Consider the following 13,374-nt stretch of genomic DNA (forward strand, 5'->3'; position numbering starts at 1 on the left):
GAAAACATTACCTAACGTCATCGGTTGAAACTCGACTTGTAATCGGCGTGTGATCAGCGAGAACTACAGAGCTAGCTAGGCTCCGTATTAAATGAATTGTACCTACATCTACTCGAAATTAACTCGCTCATCGTGAACTCTCGATAAGACATCAAGGAAGTTCCAGACTAGAAAGAAAACTTTATATTGCTTTTAAGTAAAACTTTTGTATATAAATCATTGTTTGTAATAACTATCTGTAACAACTGTTATTGTAAATGGTATTATTGTTTATATATATCAAAATATATCTGTATTAAAAAAAGAAAACGGTGTGTATCAATCTTGTTGCAAATATCTTAAATTGGATATATATCGGCATTTATTTAACTACTAAATCTAAATTACAATTTAACTCAGTTTAAGCTATTCGAAATTGTAGTACGTAACATAATAAATTGGGGGCTCGTGTCCGAGATCTGAATCGGAGACAAAATTCGATCTAAATTAAAACTTAAATCATAATTCAATTTATATCTATTGTCAACAAAATTTGATCATGTCTGATTATCAAGATTTTTTTGATGAATCACCCTTCCTCGAACAACTAGAAAGGTATAACAAAAATGTATTGCTCAAAATTGCCAAAGTTTTAGAACTAGAAATTAAAAGATCAATGAGAAGAAATGAACTAAAAAAGCGTATTATCGAAATACTAGTCAATGACGATTTTTGGCCTGAGGAAGTTTTAAGGGAATACTCTAGAGTCCCCACTAGCCAATCTGTGTTGAGTGATAAAGATAAGTTAGAGATCTAGCTAAAACTGAGACAACTCGAGCTTGAACAAGTTCGTAACGAAACCGAGAAAGAGCAAGCTCGTATCGAAGCCGAAAAAGAAAAGAACAAGTTCGTATTGAAGCTGTATTGTTGTTTATATATTAAAATATATATGTATTAAAAAAAGAAAATGGTGTGTATCAATCTTGTTGGCAAATATCATAAATTGGATATATATCGGCATTTATTTAACTACTAAATCTAAATTACAATTTAACTCAGTTTTAGACTATTCGAAAATGTAATACGTAACAAAGAGTAGCCCAAGATTGATGACTAGCTGTCTTCCCTCTAGTCTTTCACTGCTAAATTAGGGACGATTAGCCCATATAGCTCTCGTGTAGCTTTCCGTGAAATTAAAAAAAAACTAAATTACCAAAGAGAAAATAGTTTAGTCCCACTACCACGCCATAAAACTGGGAAAACATTTTCACATTTACCATCACAACACCAAAAGTTGGAGCCCAAAGGTCTAACAAGCTGCCTTCTCTCCAGCTTATCACTTCAAAATTAGGAACGGCTAGCTCATACAGCCTTTGAGTAAGCCTTGCGTTAATTTCAACGAAACAATAGGCCTTATCAAATTATCATAATTTACTCTTTATAGACTTGTTTACAAATAGCGTAAAACTTATTTCTCAAACCTCTGGTTTATAATCACTAATAAATAACTAACGCCTCCTTTTCTACATTTCCCAAAATAGTTAAGGTACATTTTTTTCTACCGTTTCTGGTTTGCTTTAGTTTTATTGGTTGAAGAAGTTTTATATCGCAAACTTTAAACAACTTGAATAAATGAGTAAATAATAGAATGTTAAGCTTTGACAAAAATCTTAAATTAAAACATATTAGGTTGGTTAATATTACATGTTACAGAATAATAGTGACATTGACGTAACTCGATTAAGAAATTTAGTCTTAACTAAATATAATCATAAAATAAAGTTAACATCCGCTATTACGGAATACAGTTTTGGCGCTTTCATATTCCCCTTCAGCTTAAACATGTATACAGAATAGTTAGAATAAATAATTAATTTTGTCTACAACTTAAACGTTCATCTATATATTTCTCTCTCTGAGAGAATGTAATACTTAACCAATACTCTCTTCTGCCCCACCCACAAATGTGCATTCATTCTCAAAAACAGGAAACTGCTCTGGTTCAAGAGTTTTAGGCCTTTCATGATTGTGCAACAAATTAGTGAAACAGGGTTAATTACACGGAGTCGTATTTAGGTGGAATTAACAAAACACAATAATTTAAGGGCTTATAAAAACATTTTTCAATACACTATAAGGTTTTCTGTCTATTGCACGTTTAAAATATATAGCAAAGATACCCACAATGTCAGACTTAAAGATTAATGTTATAAATGGAGGCGTGGGTGACCACTTCCATTATTTTGAGTAGTAGCTCACGAACTATTCGTCTCATGCAAAGGTACCCTAGCTACACGCGATATTAAACGTCACTTTCCTTGGGTGTCGGCGTCATGTATTTTGATACTTACCTTCTTGCTACATTAAAGCGGTAAAATTGCTTCTAAACTTAAATCATTTATATGATTGTTCATCCATTTAAACTCGATCTTTCGAGGTCCGTATGAGGTTCACTAATAACTTTCTTCGAATTTTGGTTCAGTTAGTTCCTCACAACTTGTGATATCAAACATTCATACACGGAGACTGACAATAAACCCTGCTTTGTATATATATATAAACACTCCAGTGATTAAAATGTCCCAAGTGATCAAAGAAAAAAATGTTTATTGCATTGTAGTGGTCAAGTAACCAAAGTATACAGACATAGAAATACACGAGAGGAGTTATCCATTGACAAATAAATTATTTTGCTTGAAGGTTACAGATCGTCTAACAGTTTCAGACTTTGTTAACACTAACTATATGACATAACATTAGGTGTATTTGAAGCAAATTTTGAATTTGAGTGTTACAAAAATTGCACTTTCAATAACTTAAAAAAGAAGCATATCAAAATAATCTTAGCACAACAAAAGTCTTAGTATTAGTTGAAAGAGACAGAGATGGCCATGATAACGATATTTCACTCTCTGTATATTAAATATACATGTGTTTAAAAATGTTTCCTCAGATATTTACTTAAGTGCTGCAGTAAAGCAGTGAGACTTATCAGACCTTGGATCCTGTAATTATTGAATATATATCTATATATAATAATAATGAGTTTATAGCTAGTCTCGAGAACTTATCATTCCTAAATTTTACAAAGTTTTAGAACACAATTTGTGTAGAACATGTCTAGTACTAATCATAGTTCCCTGGACCTGAAAGTAAGTAAAGGTAAGATGACGTAAGATGTAAACTTGTTCTGAGACTACGTGACACTATAGTAGGAATGCTATGTCACTTCAAGCACTATCAACCTATATATATATTATTCAATGTTAGGATGTTATGTCTCTTGAAGCACTAACAACCTATATATTATTCAATGTTAAGAAAGCTATGTCTCTTGAATCACTAACAACCTATACATTATTCAATGTTAGGATGTTATGTCTCTTGAAGCACTAACAACCTATACACATTACTCAATGTTAGGATGCTATGTCTTTTCAAGCACTAACAACCTATACATTATTCAATGTTAGGATGTTATGTCTCTTGAAGCACTAACAACCTATACACATTACTTAATGTTAGGACGCTATGTCTCTTGAAGCACTAACAACCTATATATTATTCAATATTAAGAAAGCTATGTCTCTTGAAGCACTAACAACCTATACATTATTCAATGTTAGGATGTTATGTCATTTGAAGCACTAACAACCTATATATTATTCAATGTTAAGAAAGCTATGTCTCTTGAATCACTAACAACCTATACATTATTCAATGTTAGGATGTTATGTCTCTTGAAGCACTAACAACCTATACACATTACTCAATGTTAGGATGCTAAGTCTTTTCAAGTACTAACAACCTATACATTATTCAATGTTAAGAATGTTATGTCTCTTCAAGACACTAACAACTATACATTATTCAATGTTCTGAATAATGTATATAACTTGTTAGTGTTTGAAGAAACATAGCCTTCTCAACATTGAATAATGTATAGGTTGTTAGTTCTTGAAGAGACATAACCTTCTCAACATTGAATAATGTATAGGTTGTTAGTGCTTGAAGAGACATAGCATCCTAGCATTGAGTAATGTATAGGTTGTTAGTGCTTGAAGAGACATAGCATTCCTAACATTGAATAATGTATAAGTTGTTAGAGCTTGAAGAAACATAGCATCCTAACATTGAGTAATGTATAAGTTGTTAGTGCTTGAAAAGACGGCATTCTTAACATTGAATAACGTATAAGTTGTTAGTGCTTGAAAAGACGGCATTCTTAACATTGAATAACGTATAAGTTGTTGGTGCTTGAAAAGACGGCATTATTAACATTGAATAATGTATATAACTTGTTAGTGCTTGAGGAAACATAGCCTTCTCAACATTGAATAATGTATAGGTTGTTAGTGCTTGAAGAGACATAACCTTCTCAACATTGAATAATGTATAGGTTGTTAGTGCTTGAAGAGACATAGACTTCTCAACATTGAATAATGTATAGGTTGTTAGTGTTTGAAGACGTAGCATCCTAGCATTGAATAATGTATATAGGTTGTTAGTGCTTGAAGAGACATAGCATTCCTACCTCTAGGTATGTATACTTCATGTGGATACATATCGTATTGACTTTATACCTCTAGTTTTGTATACTTCATGTCGATAAGTATCGTATTGACTTCATACATCTAGTTTTGTATACTTCATGTGGATAAGTATCGTATTGACTTCATACCTCTAGGTATATATACTTCATGTGGATACATATCGTATTGACTTTATGCCTCTAGTTTTGTATACTTCATGTGGATAAGTATCGTATTGACTTCATACCTCTAGGTATGTATACTTCATGTGAATAAGTATCGTTGTGAATTCATACTTCTAGGTATGTATACTTCCCGTGGATAAGTATTGTTGTGATTTCGTTCTTCTAGGTATGTATACTTCAAGTGGATAAGTATCGTTGTGACTTCATACATCCAAGTATGTATGCGTCATGTGAATGATTATCCATGTGTTTATAATTATGAAGTACTTGTGGAATATAAATACTAAGTATATAATACACATATTTAACTATATTCATTTATTATAGAACCATGGGATAGGAGAGGACGTTAGCTATATCAATTTATTATAGAGACACGGGTGAGAAGGGAACGTTAAAACATTCATTTATTATAGAGACACGGGTGAGAAGGGAACGTTAAAACATTCATTTATTATAGAGACACGGGTGAGAAGGGAACGTTAAAACATTCATTTATTATAGAAACAGGGAAGAGGAGGGGACGTTAACTATATTCATTTATTATAGAAACAGGGAAGAGGAGGGGACGTTAACTATATTAATTTATTATAGAAACAGGGGAGAGGAGGGGACGTTAACTATATTTACTCATTATAGAAACAGGGAAGAGGAGGGGACGTTAACTATATTTCCTGCTCGGTCATGCTTAACAAACAACGTCATCAGCTGGAGGACGTGAACCAAAACTGAAACTGCCCAGACACAACCTAAGTAAATACAGGTACCCGGCAAAATGCGTCTTAAGTGTGTATATTTACATATAACCCCATAGAATCGTCTTGTTTTCACGCTCTCTGAGCTGTATTATGCGAAGGGAACTGTAAACTCAAGTGAAATCCTTGAATGGTATCAAGGTGGACAAGTTTGGACGCATGAAGCGCGACAGCGTTACCCGGGAAGTTCATTGTTTAAGTTTCGGTCAGGATGATTTTACGAAAGTTCCTGGCATTGTGCAGCGACAGTCGAAGTTTGTCTATGATTCGTACTAGATGTTATCGTCCACAACTGTATTCAAAGCACGGAGTGACCTGTGTTGGCTCTTATATCTGTGGGTGTAGAATTGAGAACTCTACTACAGCGCAAAGTGTGTTAAAAGGTGTGTGGGGGGAAAAAGCTAGTGTATATTGTGCAGTTTGTGAATTATAAATCAAAGATAGGCTCGGGCATTTAATACGAAATCGAACGAATATTTTATGGTTATTTCAGGGAGTGGAAATATCTACATAAAATAGTAAGTTATAGTAAACTATGCAAAAAATAATAATAATATTTACTTATTAACACTAGTTAATTTCGTTGTATTATATTTTCCTTGTTGTTTATGAAATGTTAATATGTTAATATTACTTGAAGTATGTATTTGTTTGGAATTAAGCACAAAGCTATACAATGGGCTATCTGTGCTCTGCCCATCACGAGTATCGAAACCCGGTTTTTAGGGTTGTAAGTCCGCAGACTTACCGTTGTGCCATTAGGGGGGAGGCTACTTGAAGCAGCTGCGTGAAGTTAATAAACGTTATTATAACATTTTGTTCGAGCTAATTTAGTGAACTTCTGAAATGAAGCCGGGCGAAATAGCAATAAAATGACAGCAGTATAGCATGTAATAAAGATCAGGTGCTAAATGTAGCGTTTAGAAAGTTTTCAAACTTAATTTAGTAAATTCTGCTAAATTTACAAGTCTGTACCATGTCCAATTTTTCACTCTCAAAAATCCAAATCATTTAAAGGAACCCAACATAACGACCTTGGACTGGCCTTAAACAGCATATGAATTATCAACGTAAAATTATTTTTTGCCTCAGTGACCAGAAAGAAAAGTGAGCATTAACATCTGCTTGAATGTAAGTGTAAGTTAATTAAATATACGTGGACGAAAGAACACTAAACAGTAAATTAATCAAGAGTATCGTAACTTCTCAGAGACATAATGGCTTCTTCATTTGTTTTAATTTCCATGTGTTTATGTTATATACTTCAATAAAACAGGATCTGGCAAGAAGTAGAAAAAAAAACAACTGAACTGCTACGCTATAATAGTAGCTATTTCAACTACAGATCGATATCTATTTACTGTAGTAGCTTATTGTCAGACAAAAATTTATTGGAACTGGAATTTTCAACCTGAACGACACCTTATAAGTACGTGGAATAAACTTTCAGGTTAGAGATCTCTAGGGATTAGGCATAGAAATCCATAATTTTAAAATCAAATCACAGAAAAGGTAGTCATCTATCAGCACTCGCCGCCAAAATTAAGACCTTTGTTCTTTTCAATGAATTTAGTAACGGGATCGACTGTTACTTTTATAGCGCGCCCACAGCTAAAAGTGCGGAGCTTATTCATCAGGATCACATATCGGACTCTGGATCTTTCGATCCACACTCTGTCATGCTATATTATTAGGCCATGCTCGGCCCAAAGATTAGATGAAATATACTGAACTAATAAATTACTCGGGAAAATTTGCAGGAAACAACTACATAAGATATGAAAAACAAATGAACGTTTTCTTTTGAACAAACATTTGCAAAATCCCTTTGTCCCCGTGTCCTCCATGTGGGTGCTCACATTTAGTAATTTCCAAAACTTTTACTTAGGTTATTGTTTTACGATAATTGTGCCGTGTATGTCTTCACCAGATTTTAAGAACCTTTTTTTTATATACCCGTGGTGGGCAGAGCACAGATAGCCCATTGTGTAGCTTTGTGCTTAATTCTAAACAAATGTAAATGAAAATTATTATACAGATTCCCTTATACTTATACTTATAAGTCTTATAAAAGTGACCTAAAAAACAATTTGATGAACATGTGAGTTTGTAGAAAATTCTTCTTCTATTATTTGTTTCACTATTTGTCATTGAATTATACCGGTTTCAAGGAATATCAACCGTTAACAGTATAACTTGATGATAAATGATCAATCGAATGATAGATTTGGCTTCATATTAATTTTTAGTATGTAAGAGCTGTTTATTAGAGTGTTAAATTATAAAATGCAAAACAACCCACCTCCAATAGCCCAATAATAGAACTCAAATAAGTGTTGCCTAATTCAAAACACGAAACTTTTTTGTAGACAATAAATCAGATAGAATTTGTTTAGCACAAGTCAAAACACCATACAGACGTTTGTTCAATAAAATACATCAGCAGACGTTATCCAACATTTAGAATCAGACAAACGTCGTCTGACATAAGACAACAGACAAACGTTAGTCTCTATCACAGGCAGAGATTGTGTAATACAAGACATGATGCAGAAGTTTTCTGAAATTCAGAATATTGTGCTAATTGTTCTGTTTTTCGACTATCATTGAAATGTTCTTGAAGCACCGTCTGGGTTAACGCTATGGAAATACTATGGAAGTAGAGCATTCGTGAACATTTTGAGTTTTAAAAAATAAAATATTTCATGTTAATACGTATTCGACTGTGAATCCAAGGGGTCGTGGTTAGTGGCCTATTGACGCAAAAAGGCGCTTCGTAATTTGGGAACGTGGGTATGCAAAGTAACTGTGAAATTCTACTATTTGATTTGGTCGGACAAGAGTAGCCCAAGAGTTGATAATAGCTGCTGTTCATTAACTACTTTCTATCTGCTCTACCAGTTTAAAGCTATACCCAAGTGACCCTGTGTGTGGCTATGTACTAAAATTCTAAAAAAAGGCTTAATACGTGCGTTGCAGAAAAAAAGAAAAGAGTTAACTTCAAACATGTATACCAATAGGTCAGAAGATGTAGCTTCAAAAAGATATACCAATGGGTTAATAAATTGCATCGGTTAAACTTCTCTATTGAAAAATATATAAATCTTTTTTCAAATGTTTTCCTTACTTTAAGATACATGTCAAGACAAGATCTGATTATAGTTGATATTGCAGTAATCAAATGCTCGTGTTTTTGTGAATTAAGGTGTTTAATGATTATTAGAATACACATACGATTTTTCAATAGGTTTTGTCAACATATGTTGACAACATTTGTCAACAACAGTTATAGACTTAAGTAGTCGAACTTTCTGGTATTTAAAACATACTTGGGGTCTTAAAAATGAAAAAATAAAATGAAGAGACAGAAACAAAAATGGCAGTTTGATATTCTCTTATCATGCACACGCTTAAAAGTTGAATTTCAGGATCTAAACACATTACATATTCCACCAGTTTGCTTATTCATTCAGTTCTGAATTTAAGATTGAAGTCTACCTTTTTTACATACATTTACACAACAAAACAACAAAAACATCTTTTCATAAGTTACACAGGCCTGCGATGGTTTTATTGTCTTGATATTTTTACATGTTCTACAGTTATTCCTGTACGCTGAATCCGAAAATGATATCCATTTTTCTCCATCACGTACAGATTTTCACAAAACGTCATAATGCAATACATAAAAGAAAGACTACAACACGTAGTTTGAGACTAAAAGACGTAGATTTCACAAAAAAATCAAAATGAATGACGATGCATATTCGTTTAACATCAATGTTCTTCCCTTTTCTCCAGTTTGTTTGTATTTTTATTAACAAACATAATAATAAACATATTCATTGCGGTAAACGAAATAATAATTTGATCTAAGTACGAGTTTTTTTCTTCCCGGTTTGTAAAATATCCTTACGTGATAGAAAAAAATAATATTATTTTCGAAATATGCGTAGCTGAATTATGGAAAATCAGTTATTAAAACCAAAATTTTTATGAAGTTTAAATTCGCAGGACTGTGTTATTAGTATTGTAAAATTGGAAAATGGAAATAGATCATGAGAATAGATGTTCACTAGGTCCGTGTCGTTGTTGGAAGATCACTAAATAATGATCATTTTCACTTCATTTCTATTTTACGAGATACATCTTACTTACTCCATCAGACGATTTACTCTTAGAACACTACATTATTTTCAATAGTTTTATAGTAAGAAGTTTCATGCCACATTGGTCAGCGTAGTCTAACTATTAGTGTGAAAAGCTGCAAATCGGAAGGTCGAAAGTTCGCCTCGCGATTACGCTGGACTGCTTCTGTGTTTACATCTGTGGGCAGGGGCGTTGAGAGTCAGCCCAGGCCCCGGGGTCAGTAATATCACTGGGCCTCTCCTTTCATTCTGTTTATTAACGTTTGCTGATTTTTCATAAAATAGATTTGGGTGACAAATCTCTTCATGAATCCATGAAAAAGAAGTAGCCATTTTAGCTCATTAAGTAGTATGTATTTCTAGTGAGCTGTGGAATATCCCACTACCTGGCTTCTCAACTGGCTCCGGAGAAGCTGCCCCTTGTCAACCACGTCTGTGGGTGCACAATAAGAGTGACAGCCAATTACATTATTCAGCTCAATGCCGGGGAAAACCCTTGTGGCGACGGGTGCTAACCACCGCGTGCTTTTACTTTGTACCTAAACACTAGAGTAGTCTGATCCATTTTGAGGTTTAAAAATTTACGCGACTCCAGATAGCAACCAAAACAACATAGCAAACCAACATCAGCCATCCCTCTCACAGGGTGATTTTCAAAACTATTTTTTAAAAATCCAGAACAAACGTTGGCCTAATTGTCGTCGTGAACTTACGATCCCATCGGCTGTTGCCGTGACCTCTTACACGGTCGTGATTTACAGCTTGGAGAACACTGGTTTAAACCTGTCCGTTTATGCCCACGTGATTTAAGGTGAACTTCAGGTTGAAAATTCCAATTATTTTTTGTTTTTTTATTGGATAAATCATTATTACTTTGTATGTGATTTTATAGAAGTTGTTGTATAAAATCTAAGTAAAGCTTGTTATACCTTTTTTTGTAAAGAGAACGTATATATGCGTAGGTACATCATATTCGGTAGAGTATTATCTTATAAAAATTGCAGTCATTCTACCGGTAACTGGCATAGTTTGGAACTTGATTTCCGTGTTGATTCGTGCCATGAATTTGACTGGAAATTTATTTTGTATTTCATTTCCTGTGGGCTTTGTGCACGTCCGTGAATGTCTGTCTCACATTTGAACTACTTTTTGATGCGTGACGAAATACAGAGATTCATGGTTCAATAGAACAATAAGGGGTATTAAACATCGTTTTGCAATGCACAAAAGTCATTAATATTAATTTTATGTAATTAAAGACAACGGTTTACTTGATACAAGTAATACTTTAAAAACAACGGTTTACTTGGTACTAGTAATATTTTAAAAACAACGCTCTACTTCATACTAGTAATACTTTAAAAACAACGGTTTACTTGGTACTAGCAATATTTAAAAAATAACTATTTATTTGATACTAGTAATACTTTAAAAACAACGTTTTACTTGATACTAGTAATACTTTAAAAATAACGATTTACTTGATACTAGTAATACTTTTAAATCAACAGTTTACTTGATACTAGTAATAATTTTAAAATAACGATTTACTTGGTACTAGTAATAATTTTAAAATAACGATTTACTTGATACTAGTAATACTTTTAAATCAACAGTTTACTTGATACTAGTAATAATTTTAAAATAACGATTTACTTGGTACTAGTAATAATTTTAAAATAACGATTTGCTTGGTACTAGTAATATTTTACAAACAACGGTTTGCTTGGTTCTAGTAATATTTTAAAAACAACGGTTTACTTGTTACAAGTAATACTTTAAAAACAACGGTGTTCTTAATACCAGTAATACTTTGAAAACAATGGTGTACTTGAGACTTGCCATATAAGCGGACACAAGACCGTTAACTCCTGTTGACTGAGATATATGCTTATTTGTATGTAACAATAATTCACAGAAACTGGAATAATCCGGTCAAGAAAACGTTTTATATAAAAACAACAACAAAAAGAAGAAGAAGAACAGTTCATGCCCATGTTGCTGATATGTCTTATTTCAACACAAACTGGTAAAGACAGAATACACATTTATTTATGTATAATAATATAGTTATTCTGTACTTGTGTGGAGGATTAGACTGGTTTTCTAAGCCTAGTTGGTCCACATTTTGTAATGTTACATTATTAGGAGACTGTTTAAATTTACTAATCGATGGTATTATTGTCTAAAATATTTTTCTGGCGTAAAGTTTGTTAGTTTTGATATTGTTATATTTTTAGATTTTGTGATATCTGAATTGTTAAACTATTTTTTCTCATTCGCAGGTTTTGTGATTTCTAATATTCATATTATGTATATTTTTTAAGCACAGACTGTGAAATCATTGATATTATTATCATGATAATTCTCCGTCTCAGATTTTGAGATATCCGAAAATGTTATAATATTTCTTTTTAGGCGCATATTTTTTTAACTGCTGACGTTATTATCAGATTTCTTCTAAGGTACAAAATTTGAGAACTCTGAAAAATGTTATAATATTTCTTTTTAGGAGCATATTTTGTAACTGCTCACATTATTATCAGATTTTCTCTTAGTCACAAAATGTGTGGTCCCTTGTGGTTATCAGACTTCTTTTGTGTTGCGATCGTTGGATTTTTCAGCATACGTACTTTTTCCGTTTGTTTATGGATAACACACGTATCTTTCTAATCCTAGACTTATTAACAATGTGTGGTAAAAACAAAAGCGTGGTTTACAGCTAGCCAAGTAAATGAGTCACTTAAACATGCTTTGTAAAAAAAGGGGGAAAAATACTTCTATTCGCTGATCTGAATGCCATACGTTTTAGTTTATATTGAAACACAAAACAGTAAAAATATAATAATAACAATGTGAAACTGTTGGCTCGTGCAGTCATCTGTAAATTATGGAACAGAGAGTGGTGTTTTAAAGTCAATTTGTAAGTGACATTAAAAAACATAGGGTTGAAAACGTTATATTAAAAGTATTCTAAGTATGCAAATCACGTGACAACCACAGTTGATATAAAAAGTCATGATGGGACGGAATGTATCAAAACTACATTTTGAGATTGTTTGGCATTACGAATGTGGTGTGATGTTGACGAAGTTGATAACTTTGAGAATGGCAGGCAACAGCCTTTTTCGATGCAAAATATTCATACACTCTTTCATAGAAATGAGTTCAAATTAGGGATTTACAATTTCCAAGATGAGGATAACTCTTTCACTGTAACAGATGAAAATCCACGAACACAAAGAACAGTGGCAAAATCCTTTCACATATACCCATGGAAACAGTACTCAACATAATCAGTAAGGATATCCTTCGGCAAGCGAAACCAACAAAGTAGGGGTTTATTAAGATAAGTCTTCCAGTCACACATCCTGTTGAACCTTGCATACTTAAAGAAAACCTGGAGAATGAAACGAGTATTCATGTTATTACATACGAAAGCATAACGAACAAGTAATCGGATGCAGTACCTATGTGCAGTATATTTCTGTGCAAACGGACTTTGAAACGGTCTCAGTGAAGCCGTCGTCCTCGTGCACTATATGGATTATGGAAAGCAGCAGGAACGAGTGGAGTGCCTTAGATACAACAGTCTTATGACGGAGACTATTATAATAGAAACCACGCTGCGAGGGTATTGTTAAGACGCATGATAGTCAGACAGAACATGACCGGACGTGACGACATAGACTGTCACAACATAGTTTTAACGTAACGTACTCAACTCTGTGTATATATATGGCTCATTTCAATGTGTTAAGTAAGATACATTGAA

This window comes from Limulus polyphemus, unplaced genomic scaffold, assembly GCF_000517525.1.
Source record: "Limulus polyphemus unplaced genomic scaffold, Limulus_polyphemus-2.1.2 Scaffold1468, whole genome shotgun sequence".
In the NCBI taxonomy this organism is placed as follows: domain Eukaryota; kingdom Metazoa; phylum Arthropoda; class Merostomata; order Xiphosura; family Limulidae; genus Limulus; species Limulus polyphemus.